Source organism: Camelus bactrianus, chromosome 12 (assembly GCF_048773025.1).
Source record: "Camelus bactrianus isolate YW-2024 breed Bactrian camel chromosome 12, ASM4877302v1, whole genome shotgun sequence".
Lineage (NCBI taxonomy): Eukaryota > Metazoa > Chordata > Mammalia > Artiodactyla > Camelidae > Camelus > Camelus bactrianus.
The window spans coordinates 70,207,968-70,222,251 of NC_133550.1; the positions used below are offsets into that span (position 1 = coordinate 70,207,968).

Below are 14,284 nucleotides of genomic sequence, written 5' to 3' on the forward strand. Positions count from 1 at the left end.
GGACTGGCCTTTGTGCTGTGTGAGCCGGGAGCCCTTGAGGGAGGGATGGGGTTGGATCTTTTTCACTGGGTGCCATGCTGATGACAACAAACTGGCCTCCAGTGACTATGCCAGGAGAGACAGACACAGGGAGCCTGCCCAGGGGCTGCTGTGGGAGCGGGTGAGAGGAACTGTTCTTGGACCAGGGCCAGAGAGGGAGAGCTGCCTATAGCTGGAAGTAGAGGGATTTGCTGATGTGTCCAGTGTGGGGTGTGAGAGGAAAGGGGCCCCAGCTGACCCCAGGCATTCACAGCTGGACAAGCAGTGGGAGCATCTGAAGCGCTGGGGCGCCTGGCCCTGAGCCCCTGTTCTGCAGCACCTCCAGCCTCGGTGGGGAGGGTCTTCCCTTGTTTAGTTTGCAAACTATTCTTGGTTGTTAGACTAACACTTTTTCACCGTCTCTTCCTGAAGGTTCACCCTACAGAACTTGCCAGAAATCTGCCCTTTAGGATACCAGGGAAAGGTGTTCAGGGGAGCGTCTCACCGGCTAGCGGCCCGAAGGGTGCTGGGGAAGAGGAGCCGCAGGAGCTGGACACCGGGACGCGGCGCTTCCTGCCGGCCCGCGCGGCGGCGGGGCAAACCCCCTCCCGCAGCGTCTCTCCCGCGTGGACAAGGCTCCCCGTAGCCGGGCGCCCGCATCCGTTTACGCGGAGGATCATGTGCATTCGGAGCAGAGGCAATAAAGTGACAACTGGCAGAAGTGTTAGCTGTTCCTCAAGTGCTCGATTTCCTTTCCCAACGTCTTTTCGTGGTTCACGTTGACACCCGAAGTAACAATTCTCATTTTAGAGATCAGTTTGATTGAGTTAAACAACGACAACAAATGTCAAATGGGCATATATCTTAAGGTGTAAAATACTGCAAGGACCAGTGCGGCGCTTAAAAGAACTCACAGGTCTGGTGTCTGCAGCTCCGGCGCTCCCAAGCTCTGTTAGGAGAGAGGACGGACAGGGGACTCCGCGGGGCCTACGGCGGGCTGACCGCTGCTCGACGCCACGCGCACAAAGAGTCCAGGAGCCGCCCAGTTAGTTGCTCCAGCTGCGAAGACTTTCAGCCTTAGAGGAAGGCCCTCAGGGAGCAGGAAGCCCTTGCCCCAGGTGTGTGACCCTCAGATCTTTTCAGACCTCCGGAGGGGTACTGTTGCTGACGATACATTTGAAAATTTATCACAGCAAATGCATTATCCCATCAGAAGTTCCCCACGCTTGTATAGAACCTTACCGACACCTCCGGGGGACGAGCCAAGAAGGAAGCCGCGCGCGCCGCCCCCCCGACGCGCCGCCCCCCCTCCCGAGCGTGCCGCCCTCCCCCGACGCGCCGCCCCCCCCGACGCGCCGCCCCCCCCGACGCGCCCCCCCCCCCCGAGCGTGCCGCCCCCCAACCCGGCGCATCGCCCACAACGTGCCCCTGCCCCGGCGCAAGCGTGCGCGCCCGCGTGAGGCCCCGCCCCCGGCGTGCGCGCGCCAGAACGCCGTCACCGCCATTTTGGAGCGACCGGAACGCCGCCTGCGGCCCGAGCCGGTCCCGAGTCGCCGGCCGACCGCGCGGTGTCCGTGGGCTCCTCGCCCCGCCGGGCCCATGTGGGTGCGGCCCGCCCCAGGCCGCCCGGGCTTCGCCGCCGCCCGCGCCCTGGCCTCCACCGGCGCCTTCGAGGAGCCGCCGCGACGCCTGGTTCGCGGGGCAGGTGAGTGCGGCCGCCCCTCAGAGCAGGCGGTGCGCGCCCGCTGGGCCCGCGGTGCCACCCTGTCAGTGTCCTCGTGTCAGTGTTCACCCCCGTCATGTCCTCCACAACAGTGTCCGCCGACCTGTCAGTGACATCCTGTCAGTGTCCACCCATCAGTGCCCCTCATGTTGGTGCCCTCCCACCCCTCTGCTTTCCCCCCAGTGTCCCCCTGAGCAGTGTCCACCCCACCTCTGGTGCCCACCTCCCTGCCAGTCGCCGCCCTCCATCAGTGCCCTCCCCGCTGATGTCCTTCCTTCCCGCATGCTGCCCATCACCGGCGCGCTGCATCCTAGGCCTGTCCATCCCATCAGTCCTGCCTAGATCGTCAGTGTCCCCTCCCGTCCTCACCGCTCCCGCCCTTACCCCCGTCTCTTAGGACCTTTCCCATCAGTGCCCTCACCCACCTGCCAGTGGTGCCCTTCCCAGTGCCCCCCACTGCCTGTCTCCTGCCTGTCCATGCCGGGCACTCCCCTCCCCATTGCCCACTGTCGCCAGCCCCTTATCCACTCACTGGGTCTTCTCTCTGTCCCTTTTCCCATCACCATTAGGGTTTCACGTGTCTCCAGTCACCCACTCCCATTCTGTCACCTCCTTACTTCTCACTGCCCCATTTATTCTTCCATCCCCACCTTCTCTTCTTCCACACCTGTCACCTACCCCCATGCACCTTACTGGCCCCTTCATGTTCTCTCACCTGTCCCTGCAGTGTCTTCCACGCAGCCTCACTGCCTGCATGGTCCTCCCACCTGTTACTGACTGCCCCCAGTCTTCTGCTGATCACCTGCCTTACCACCGCCAGCCCATCAAGTCCGTCGCTTCCACTGAGTCCCTGCCTTTCACTGGGTCTTCTTCCCCGTTTTGTCCCTGTGCCCACTTGTCTTCTTCTTGTGGCTTTTTCCTGCCCGTTACTCTTCCACCCACCTGTCACCTCCCCCCGTGACCTCTTCTGCCCATGCCCTTGGCCTCTCAGTGCCTGGGCCATGGCTGACACTCTCAGCTGTTCACCTTTTCTCTTTGTCCCATTCTGGCTTCCTTTCCCTTTTGGCTTCTCTAACTCTCATGTCAGCTAAGCTCTGGAAGGCACGAAGTAGCTGGCTGTGAGAAGAGGTGGAGCAGATCCTTCTAGGTGGAGGGGCAGCGCATGCAGAGGCCCTGAGGTGGACCTCCTCCGGGAACTGAGAGGAGGCTGAGATGTGGCCAGGCTGAGGGGAGAGCGCTGGTCTCCCGGCCATGGCCACACCGCTCCGCATGGCATGTGGGTCTGAGTTGGCGAGTGCCATCAACACATGAATGTGGGACATGCGTAAGAGGGGGAGATGAGGCTTTTGGAGTGAGTACAGTTGTGGTTTAGACATTGGTGACACTTACGGACGTCTTTTGGGGGTAGAGCTCTTGAGGCTTGCTGATACGTTAGGAGAGGGGTGTGAGGGAAAGGGAGGACTCAGGGTGATTTCTAGGCTTATTGATGGAAGACGTGAGTGGACGGGGTACTGTTTACTGCTGTGGGGAAGCTAGGTGGGGTGGTGGCAGGTGCAGGGCTGTCATTATAGGTTGGAGGTAGAAGGCAAGGCTTTCCCTTAGCTGAAAGTAGTGGAAAAAGTCTGACAAATCAAAGGATTGTTTGGGAGAAGATATCTTGCAGAAGAATTGAGCCAGAGGAGAGGTCAAGCTGCAGATATACCATCTCAGCATGAGATACTGTTTAAAACCTTGGGAATGGCTGTTTATTTACACACACGGCAGAACTTTGATCATTTATTGTGGGGTACTGTCTTAAAGGCTTAGTGTGAGTTATTTAATTCTCACAAAAACTCTAGGATGAATAAAGCTTTATTTAGAAAAACAAGCCCAGACCCCAGACACTTTTTAGAGTGCCTCATTTAATTCTTTTTTTTTAATTCTTTGTTTTTAAACAAAGTGCTTTACCTTTTATTCTTGTATTCTTATGAGACATAACATTTAGACATGAAGTGGGAGTGATGTGACTTGTGCAGAATTTACTATAAACCAGAGAGTGAAGACCAGTGCTACATTCTACATTTTGACATCTAACCCAGGAACATTTATTTCTTCTTTTTTTTTTTTTTAACAGTCTTTATTTTTTAGAGCAGTTTCAGGTTCACAGCAGAATTGAACAGAAAATACAGAGTTCACACATAGCCCTCCCCACCCACACGTATGTACTCCCTTACCTTCAACATCCCTCATCAGTGTGGCATATTTGGTACAATCAATGAACCAACATGGGCACATTATTATCAGCCAAAGTCCATAGTTTACATTAGGGTTCACTCTTGATGTCATACATTCTATGGGTTTTGACAAATGCATAATGACATGCAGCCACCACTATAGTATCATACAGAATAATTTAATTGTCCTAAGAATCCCTTGTGCTCCATCTATTCATTCCTCCCTCCCTCCCTCTCCCCAAACCCCTGGAAACCACAGTCTTTTTATTGTTTCTGTAGCTTTGCCTTTTCCAGAATGTTAATTTGGAATCATACAGTTTGTAACCTTTTCAGACTAGCTTCTTTTCGTTTAGTAATATGTCTTTTAAGTTTCTTCCATGTTTTTCATGGCTTGATAGCTGGTTTCTTTTTCTTTGTCTTTTTTTTACTGCACATATATTTTAATTTACATATATGTATTCTTCATTGTCTCTAAGAACATTTAGAGCTTTAGCTTTTAAACTTACATAGTTATCAAAGGAATAAAGCCAACCACAAAATAAGAATTAATTCAAAAAGAGACTTACATCCTGCTGTTAACAGCAACATTATTTACAATTGCCAAGATGTGAAAGCATCCTAAGTGCACATCAATAGTTGAACAGATAAAGAAGAAGCTGTATATGTGTGTGTGTGTGTGTGTGTGTGTGTGTGTGTGTAAAATGGAATACAACTCACCCAGAAGAAAGAAAGATACTTTGCCATTTGTAGCCCTTCATTCACTTTTTTTTTTCCCACTTCAAAAGCCAGAATTTTATAACTGGCATGAACATTTCCATTGCATCAAAAACAGCAAAATACCTAGAAAGAAACTTCACCAAGGAGGTTACCTATACTCCAGAAACTGAAATGACACAAAGAAATGTGCTCTTGGATTGGAAGACTCAACACTATCAAAATGGCCACACTACCCAAAGCAATCCACAGATCCAATGCAACCCCCGTCAAAATACTCAAAACATTCCTCACAGAACTAGAACAAACAATTCCAAAATTTATAAGGAACCACAGAAGACCCCGAGCAGCCGAAGTAATCTTTTGTAGGTCTCTTTTTTTTGTAGGTCTTTCTTCTTTTTGTTCTCTTATGGTTTGATGACTGGAGAAGTTCCTTTAACATTTGTTGTAAAACTGGTTTGGTGGTGCTGAATTCTTTTAACTTCTGTTTATCTGTGAAGCTTTTGATTTCTCCATCAAATCTGAACGAGAGCCTTGCTGGATAGAGTATTGGTTGTAAGTTTTCCCCTTTGATAACTTTAAATATGTCATGCCACTCCCTTCTGGCCTGTAGAGTTTCTGCTGAAAAAATCAGCTGATAACCTTGTGGGAGTTCCCTTGTATGTTATTTGTTGCTTTTCTCTTGCCAATTTTCATATTTTCTCCTTATCCTTAATTTTTGTCCATTTGATGATTATGTGCCTGAGTGTGTTCCTCTTTGGGTTGATCTGTGTGGAACTCTACACTTCTTGGACTTGGGTGACTGTTTCCTTTCCCAAGTTTGGAAAGGTTTCAGTGATTACTCTGAAAATTTTCTCAGGTCCTTTGTCTCTCTCTTCTCTTTCTGGGACCCCTGTAATGTGAATGTTAGTGTACTTCATGTTGTCCCAGAGTTCTCTTAAACTATCCTCATTTCTTTTCATTCTTTTTCTTTGTTCTGTTCTGTGGTAGTGACTTCCACTAATCTGTCTCCTATCTCACTGATCCGTTCTTCTACCTCATTTAGTCTGTTCTTGGTTCCTTCTAGTGTGTTATTCATTTCAGTGATTTTATTCTTCAGCTCTGGATATTCTTTATGTTTTCCAACTCTTTTCTAAAAACTTCGCTCTGTGCATCTATACTCCTCTTGAGTTCTCTGAACATCTTGACCATCATTACTTTAAACTCTTTCTCAGATAAATCACCTATCTCCTCATCACTTACTTCTTCTGGGATTTTATCTTGTTCCTTGGCCTGGGAGATACTCCTTTGCTGCCTCATATCATCTATCTTTCTATTTTTAGTTTTAGATAAGTTAGTTATGTTTCTTGTTCTTGGAGAGGTGGCCCTCTGTGGGAGAGGTCCTATGCGTCCCAGCAGTACACTCCTCTCTTGTCACCCGAGGGCCAGGGTCCTGTTGGTCCCAGGGTAGAGTCTGGCCTGTGTTTGTGGATTCTTTCCACAGGCTTTGGGATTGCTGTTTTCTTGTTTCTGGCATCTGCCCCTGGTGGGTGAGGCTGGACTAGAGGCTTATGCAGGTTTCCTGGCAGGAGGAGCCGGGGCCTGCACACTGCTGGATGGAGCTTGGTCCTGGACCTCTGGTGAGAAGGGCCGTGTCTAGAGGCCTCTGTGGCTCAGGAAGTCTGCTGATGGGTGGGGCTGTGCTCCCACCCTGTGTGTTATTTGGCCTGGGGCTTCCCTACAGGCTATTGGGTGGGGCTAGGTCTTGGTGCTAATGATCCAATCAAGATGGCAGCCTCCAGGAAAGTTCATGTACATGAACACTCCTGGAATGTCTGCCACCAGCTTTTATGTCCCCTGGGTGAGCCGCAGCCATCCCTCACGTCCCCAGGAGACCCTCCAAAACTAGCAAGCAGACCTGGCCCAGGTTCCTATGAAATCACTGCCTCTGCCCTTGGACCTGGTGCACGTGACTTTCGGTGTATGCTTCCCTAGAGGGTGAAGTCTCTTTTTCCCCCAGTCCTGTGGGACTCCTGGCACCAAGCCCTGCTGGCCTTCAAAACCAGACGTTGTCGGGTTTCCTTCTTGCAGTGCCAGAACCTCGGACTGGGGAGCCTGACGTGGGGCTCAGAACTCTCCTGTGGGAGGGTCTCTGCGACTTAACTATTCTTCACCTTGTGGGTCGCCCACCCAAGGGGTATGAGGCCCAATTTTATCTCAAGCATATCCCTCCTACCGTCCTTCTGTGGTTCCCTCTTTATGCTTCCAGTTGCAGAAGATCTTTTTTGCTAGGTTCCAGCTTTTTTTTTTGATGGTGATATAGAAGTCAGTTGTGGTTTCATTGTAGTCGCAAGGAGAGGCGAGCTCGTGGTCCTACACCTACGCCATCTTGTATTTATTTTCTTCTTTTTTAATTTATTTTTTACTTTATTTTTAAAACTTTTTTTGTGGGGGAGGTAATTAGGTTTATTTACTTATTTGCTTGTTGTTGGAGGTACTGGGGATTGAACCCAGAACCTCATTCTTGCTAAGCATGTGCTCTACCACTGAGCTATTACCCCCCACCCCCACAACGAGGTAGTTACTCTTAATATTCCTGTTCATATTCATATGAGAGCACCAAGGCATAAACAAATTAAGTAATGTACCCAAGCTAGCACTTAATAAGTGGAAGAGCCAAGACTCAGCTTAGAGGGTCAGACTCCAGGGGGTGACCCTGCACGTGGTAGTTTGCACTTAGCATAGAATTCAGAGGACACTAAAGAGAGTGTATCATTTTCCTTCTGTCCTTCGGCCGTCTTTCTCTTGGAAATCATGTCTTGTCCATAACAGAAAGCAGCCCTCTTCTTTTTAACACAGAATGTACAATCTTTTGTGTCTTTACAAATATTCCACCATTTAAGAATTATTCAAGAATATTTTACACCCAGTGAAATGTAGATATATACTTAAGTATATGTTTGGTGAATTTTCACAAATGTATACACCTGTGTGTTTATCAGTCCTGTGACGATATAGAACATTTGTATCATCCCTAAAAGTTTCTTTGTGTCTCTTTTCAGTTATTACAGTCATCCTTCAAAATCCCAAGGCAACAATTGTTCTAATTTCTGTCATTACAGATTAGTTTCGCAGGTCCTGAACTTCGCGTAAATGGAATCATAACATATGTGCTCTTTTGTGTCTGTTTTCTTTGTGTAATGTTTTTGAGGTTTATTGATTTTGATGGCTATATCTATAGTTTGTGCCTTTCAAGTAGTATACATGTGTGTGAAAATATAATTTATCTCTTTTCTTAGTGATGGACATTTGAGTTGCTTTCACTTTTTGGCTGATGTGACTAAAGTCATTGAAAATTATTGTACATGTCTTTTGGGGACATATTATTTCTTTTGGGTAAATGTCTAGGAGTGGAATTGCTGGGTCATAGTATAGATATATGTTTAACTTTTTTAGAAACTGCCAAACAATTTTCCAAACTGATACCATTTTTTACTCCGCTAGTAATGTATAAGCATTTTAGTTTCTCCACATTCATATCAAAACACTTAATGTTGTCAGTCTTTTTAATTGTAAATTATGTGGTAGTGGTATTTTGTTACAGTTTTAATTTGCATTTCTCTGATGAATAACAACAGTGAGCAATTTTTCATGTGCTTATTGACCATTTTATATCTCTTGTGAAGTGTCAGTTCTTTTGCCCATTTTTTGTTGGATTGTCTTTATTATTCAGTTTTAGAAATAAAAAATTCTGGTTATGAGTCCTTTATGATGTGTGTGTGTACATACATGTATAGTGAGGGAGTGGGAGGAGGAGAGGAAGTGAGGGGTGAATATTTTTTCCTATTTTATGGTTTGCCTATTTAAAAAAAAATTGAGGGGAGGGGTAGTTAGGTTTATTTATTATTTTTTTAGAGGAGGTGCTGGAGATTGAACCGGGGACTTCGTGCATGTTAAGCATGCCCCCTACCACTTGAGCTACACCCTCCCCCTGCCTATTATTTTTAATGGTGTCTTTTGATGAACGGAAAATTTTAATTTGAAGTCAAAATTTGTCATTATTTCTTTTTATGTTTATTATGTGTTGTAAGAAAATTGTACCTGTATTGGGATTGTGAAGACACTGTCCCATTTTTTGTTTTTGTAGAGGCTTTATAGTGGTGGCTTTTTTTTTTTTTTTTAACTTAACACAATCTAAATTTATTGCCCCTTTGTTCTGCACTCCAGGGAAGATTCCTCTCAGATTTCTTCCACTTCTATTTTTTTATTTTTATTATTTATTTATTTATTAAACATTTTTTATTGATTTATAATCATTTTACAATATTGTGTCAAATTCCAGTGTACAGCGCAATTTTTCAGTTATACATGAACATATATATATTTATTGTCACATTTTTTTCCTCTGTGAGCTACCATAAGATCTTATATATATTTCCCTGTGCTATACAGTATAATCTTATTTGTCTATTCTACTATTTTGAAATCCCAGTCTATCTCTTCCCACCCCCCACCCCCTTGGCAACCACAAGTTTGTATTCTATGTCTGTGAGTCTTTTTCTGTTTCGTATTTATGCTTTGTTTGTTTGTTTGTTTTTTAGATTCCACATATGAGCGATCTCATATGGTATTTTTCTTTCTCTTTCTGGCTTACTTCACTTAGAATGACATTCTCCAGGAGCATCCATGTTGCTGCAAATGGCATTATGTTGTCGGTTTTTATGGCTGAGTAGTATTCCATTGTATAAATATACCACATCTTCTTTATCCAGTCATCTGTTGATGGACATTTAGGCTGTCTCCATGTCTTCTTGGCTATTGTAAATAATGCTGCTATGAACATTGAGGTGCAGGTGTCATCCTGAAGTAGGGTTCCTTCTGGATATATGCCCAGGAGTGGGATTCCTGGGTCATATGGTAAGTCTGTTCCTAGTCTTTTGAGGAATCTCCATCCTGTTTTCCACAGTGGCTGCACCAAACTGCATTCCCACCAGCAGTGAAGGAGGGTTCCCTTTTCTCCACAGCCTCTCCAGCATTTGTCATTTGTGGATTTTTGAATGATGGCCATTCTGACTGGTGTGAGGTGATACCTCATCGTAGTTTTGATTTGCATTTCTCTGATAATTAGTAATATTGAGCATTTTTTCATGCGCCTATTGATCATTTGTATGTCTTCCTTGGAGAATTGCTTTTTTAGGTCTTCTGCCTGTTTTTGGATTGGGTTGTTCATTTTTTTCTTATTGAGTCTTATGAGCTGCTTATATATTCTGGAGATCAAGCCTTTGTTGGTTTCATTTGCAAAATTTTTTTCCCATTCCGTAGGTTGTCTTTTTGTTTTACTTACGGTTTCCTTTGCTGTGCAGAAGCTCGTAAGTTTCATGAGGTCCCATTTGTTTATTCTTGCTTTTATTTCTTCTAGGAGAAAATTTTTGAGATGTATGTCAGATAATGTTTTGCCTATATTTTCCTCTAGGAAAATGTTTATGTCTTTTGTTTAAGTCTTTGATCCATTTTGAGTTGATTTTTGTATATGGTGTAAGGGAGTGTTCTAGCTTCATTGTTTTAAATGCTGCTGTCCAGTTTTCCCAACACCAGTTGCTGAAGAGACTGTCTTTATTCCATTGTATATTCTTGCCTCCTTTGTGGAAGATTAGTTGACCAAAAGTTTGTGGCTTCATTTCTGGGCTCTCTATTCTGTTCCATTGGCCTATATGTCTGTTTTTGTACCAATACCATGCTGTCTTGATGACTGTAGCTCCATATTATTGTCTGAAGTCTAGGAGAGTTATTCCTCCAGCCTCTTTCTTTCTCTTCAGTAATGCTTTGGCAATTCTAGGTCTTTGATAGTTCCATATAAATTTTATTATGATTTGTTCTAGTTCTGTGATATATGTCCTGGGTAATTTGATAGGGATTGCATTAAATCTGTAGATTGCCTTGGGCAGTGTGACCATTTTAACAGTATTGATTCTTCCAATCCAAGAGCATGGGATATCTTTCCATTTTTTAAAGTCTTCTTTAATTTCCTTCATCAATGGTTTATAGTTTTCTGTGTGTAATTCTTTCACCTCCTTGGTTAGATTTATTCGTAGGTATTTTATTACTTTGGGTGCTATTTTAAAGGGGATTGTTTCTTTACTTTCTTTTTCTGTTGATTCATTGTTAGTGTAAAGAAATGCAACTGATTTTTGAACGTTAATTTTGTAACCTGCTACCTTGCTGAATTGTTCGATCAGCTCTAGTAGTTTTTGTGTGGTATAGGGGTAGCTTTGTATTCAGGTTTATCATTCCTCTTCTTTTTAACAGCTTAATTGAGATACAAATGATGTACAATAAAGTACAGATGTTTAAGTGTAAAATTTGATGAGTTTTGACATATGTAGACACCTGTGAAATCATCACCATAGTCAAGTTAGCGAACGTAACCATCATCCCCCAGACTTCCTCATCCCCCTTTGGGGGTCCCTCCCTCCCACCCTTTTTTGCCCCTCCACCTCCAAGCAAATACTGATCTCCTTATGAATGATCCATCTTGCATTATTTTTTTGTGTGAAGTGGAAACAGGGTACATTTCCCCCCACGTATGCGTTATACAATCATTCTGGCGTCATTTGTTGAGAAGGCTCTATCCATTAAATTGTGTTGGAGGCTTTGTTATAAATTAATTGTATATGTATATGCAGGCTTATTTCTGGGCTTTCTCTTATGCTCCATTGGTCTGTTTTTCTATGCCCGCACCATGCTGTCTTAATTGCTGTAATTTTACGGTCATTCTGGAAATCAGGTAGTGTAAGACCTCCACCTTTATTCTTGTACAAAGTCATCTTGCCAGTTTTGTAATAAGCTCTTAAACTTGTATGGAAATTTTTGTTAGGAGTTTGGCTGGGATTGCATTCAATATATAGATCAACTTTAGAATTGAGGTATTAACTTAAGGTTTTCTGATCTGTGCACATGGTATATCTCTCCATTTATTTAAATTTTCTTTAATTTTTCTTAGCAATGTTACAGTTTTTGATGTGAAGGTACGCTTTTTTCATTCAGTATGTTTGTAGGTGTTTAATATTTTTGACATCATTTAGAATATTTTTACATTGTTTTTCAAGTATTTGTTAATGTACAAAAAACACAGTTGGTTTATGTATACTGAACATTACCCTGTAACTTTGTTCAATTCACTTCTCTTCACAATGGGTTTGTATATTCCTTTGGGTTTTCTATCTACATAATCATATCATTGGCAATAGAGACAGTTTTACTTTTTCTTTTCAATTGTTATGCCTTTTATTTCTTTTTCTTTATTGTACTAGCTAGAAACTCTAATATAGTGTTGAATGGAAGTGGTGATAATTGGCTTTCATGGTTGAGAAGGTTGCCTTTTAGTCTTATTTTATGGAATGTTTGTACTGTGAAAGGGTGTTAGATTTTGTCAGAGGCCTTTTCCTCATCTGTTGGGATGTTGATTTGGTTTCTGTCCTTTATTCTATCAATATAATGTGTCGTGTTAATTGATTTTCAGGTGTTATGGCAAATTTGCATTTTTAGGATAAATCCCCTTGGTATGGGGTGTATAATCCTTTTGAAACATGGCTGGATTTGGTTTGCAGTGTTTTGTTAAAGACTTATGTATATGTGTTCATAAGAGATATTTGCATATGACTTTTTTTTTTATTTTGTATGATATCACTGATTTTGGTATCAGTGTAATACCAGCCCCATAGAATGAATTGGGAAGGTCTTCATGAACCCTTTTTGTAGGGTGGGTTGCTATATGGGATCATTTTCCTTCAGCCTGAAGCACTTCCTTCAGTATTTATCATATTGTGGATGTGCTGGGGACAGGTTCCCTCAACTTTTGTTTGCCTGAAAAAATATTTACCCTTTAGTTTTGAAGGCTATTTTTGCTAGATATAGAATTCTAGGTTGACAGCTTTTTTCTTGTAGTACTTTGGAAAAGTTATTCCATTGTCTTTTAGCTTCTGTTGCTTCTGATGAGGAGTCTTTCATTCTTACTTTTGTTCACCTGGAATCTTTTTTTTCCTGCTGTGTTTAAGATATTTATTTATTTTTATTAAATTCTTTATTAATTTTTTTTTCAATTTGACCATAATTTTCTAGGTGTGCTGTTTTTATATTTATCCTTCTTGGGATTTACTTAGTTCCTTGGATCTGTGGGTTGATATATTTAATCAGTTTTGGAAACTTTTGACTGTTGCCTCTTAAATATTTCTTTGCCTCATAATCTTTTTCCTCTCTCCTTGGGATTCCAGTGATACCTATTTTCGATTGATGTTGTCCCACAGGTTTTGAATGTGCTGGTATTAAAATTTTTTTTCTCTCTTTGTTTACATTTGTATATTTTCTCATTATCTATTTTCAAATTCATTGTTTTCTTCTTTGTTCTCATTCTGTTATTAATTCTATCCAGTGATGTTTTAATTTCAGACACTGCACTTTTCAGTTCTAGAATTTCCTTTTGGTTCTTCTTTCAAGTTTGCATTTCTCTGCTAATACTCTCTACCTGTTCATTTCTTCTGTCCTCTTTCCCCCAAATCCTTTAACATATTTGTAATTGATGTTTTGAAGTTCTCATCTGCCAGTTCCAGTATATACTTGTTTGTGGGTCCTGTAGATTGTTTTTTCTCTTAATTATGGGTCACATTTTTCTGCTTTGCAGTTCTAGTAATTTTTGTTTGTTTGTTTGTTTGTTTTGGGTGGGGGAGATGATTAGGTGTGTGTGTGTGTGTATGTATCTATGTTTTTAATTGCGGTGCTGAGGATTGAACCCAGGACCTTGTACTTTCTAAGCACACACTGTTCCACTGCGCTATTCCCTCCCCACCTAGTAATTTTTTTATTGCATAATAGACATTTTGGATGATATATTCTAGAAACTGTTTTAGGTTATCTTTCCATAAAGAGTATTGAGTTTTGTTAGTGTAGACTGTTACATTACCAGAAGATCATCTTGATCCTGTAGAAGGTTTCTAGAGTGGATCTGTTTTGGTTTCACACTAAATTTTAAGGCATAGCCTTTAATTCTGGTACATGGTTTTGACTTGTAAGGCATGGCCCTTCTTGAGTCTTAATGGAAAATCCTTCTAATTTAGTAGAATTTAGAAGACAGATTCTGTCTTCACAGTGCCGGACAGCTGCTGAAATCTTTGCTCAGCTCTTTCGCCTCACAACAGCTGTTTTCGGCTCAGTTTCTTGTTTTTTCTTTCTTTTCCAGCTTTGTTGAGATATAACTGACAAATAAAATGTTAAGATATTTGAAGTATATCATGATTTGACATATGTATACACTGTGAGAGGATTCTTCCCGTCTAGTTGTCACATCCAGCCATACACACCTGTGTGTGTGTGTGTATACATCCATGTATACATATATGTACACACACACACACACAATGAGAACGTTTAAATTCTACTGTTTCAGCAAATTTCGATGATACGGTGCATTGTTACCAACTGTGGTCACCAAGTAACTTAAAAGGTAGCTATGTTAAGATTGAGGAGCAGGATGAAGGGACAGGGTGGGTGAGGCTTCTGTCTGGTGCACTCTTCTGAGGTTCTTTTACCAAGTTTGGACTATTTTTGGCTGTAATTTCGTGTATTTTTATATTCTATTTCCTCA

At 42.8% G+C, this 14,284-nt stretch overlaps 1 protein-coding gene across 4 annotated transcripts in view; it reads left to right on the forward strand.

The window, feature by feature from the left end:
• Positions 1-1,506: 1,506 nt before the first annotated feature.
• PPP6R2 (protein phosphatase 6 regulatory subunit 2) overlaps positions 1,507-14,284 on the forward strand; it is a 68,277-nt gene continuing 55,499 nt past the window's right edge. For 3 of the 4 annotated variants that reach the window (XM_074375851.1, XM_074375853.1, XM_074375855.1), the window contains exon 1: positions 1,508-1,723. The gene's annotated coding sequence lies outside the window, so the exon portion shown is untranslated. Of the gene's footprint in view, positions 1,724-14,284 lie in introns of all 4 variants that reach the window. The other variant, XM_074375852.1, reaches the window with a different exon arrangement.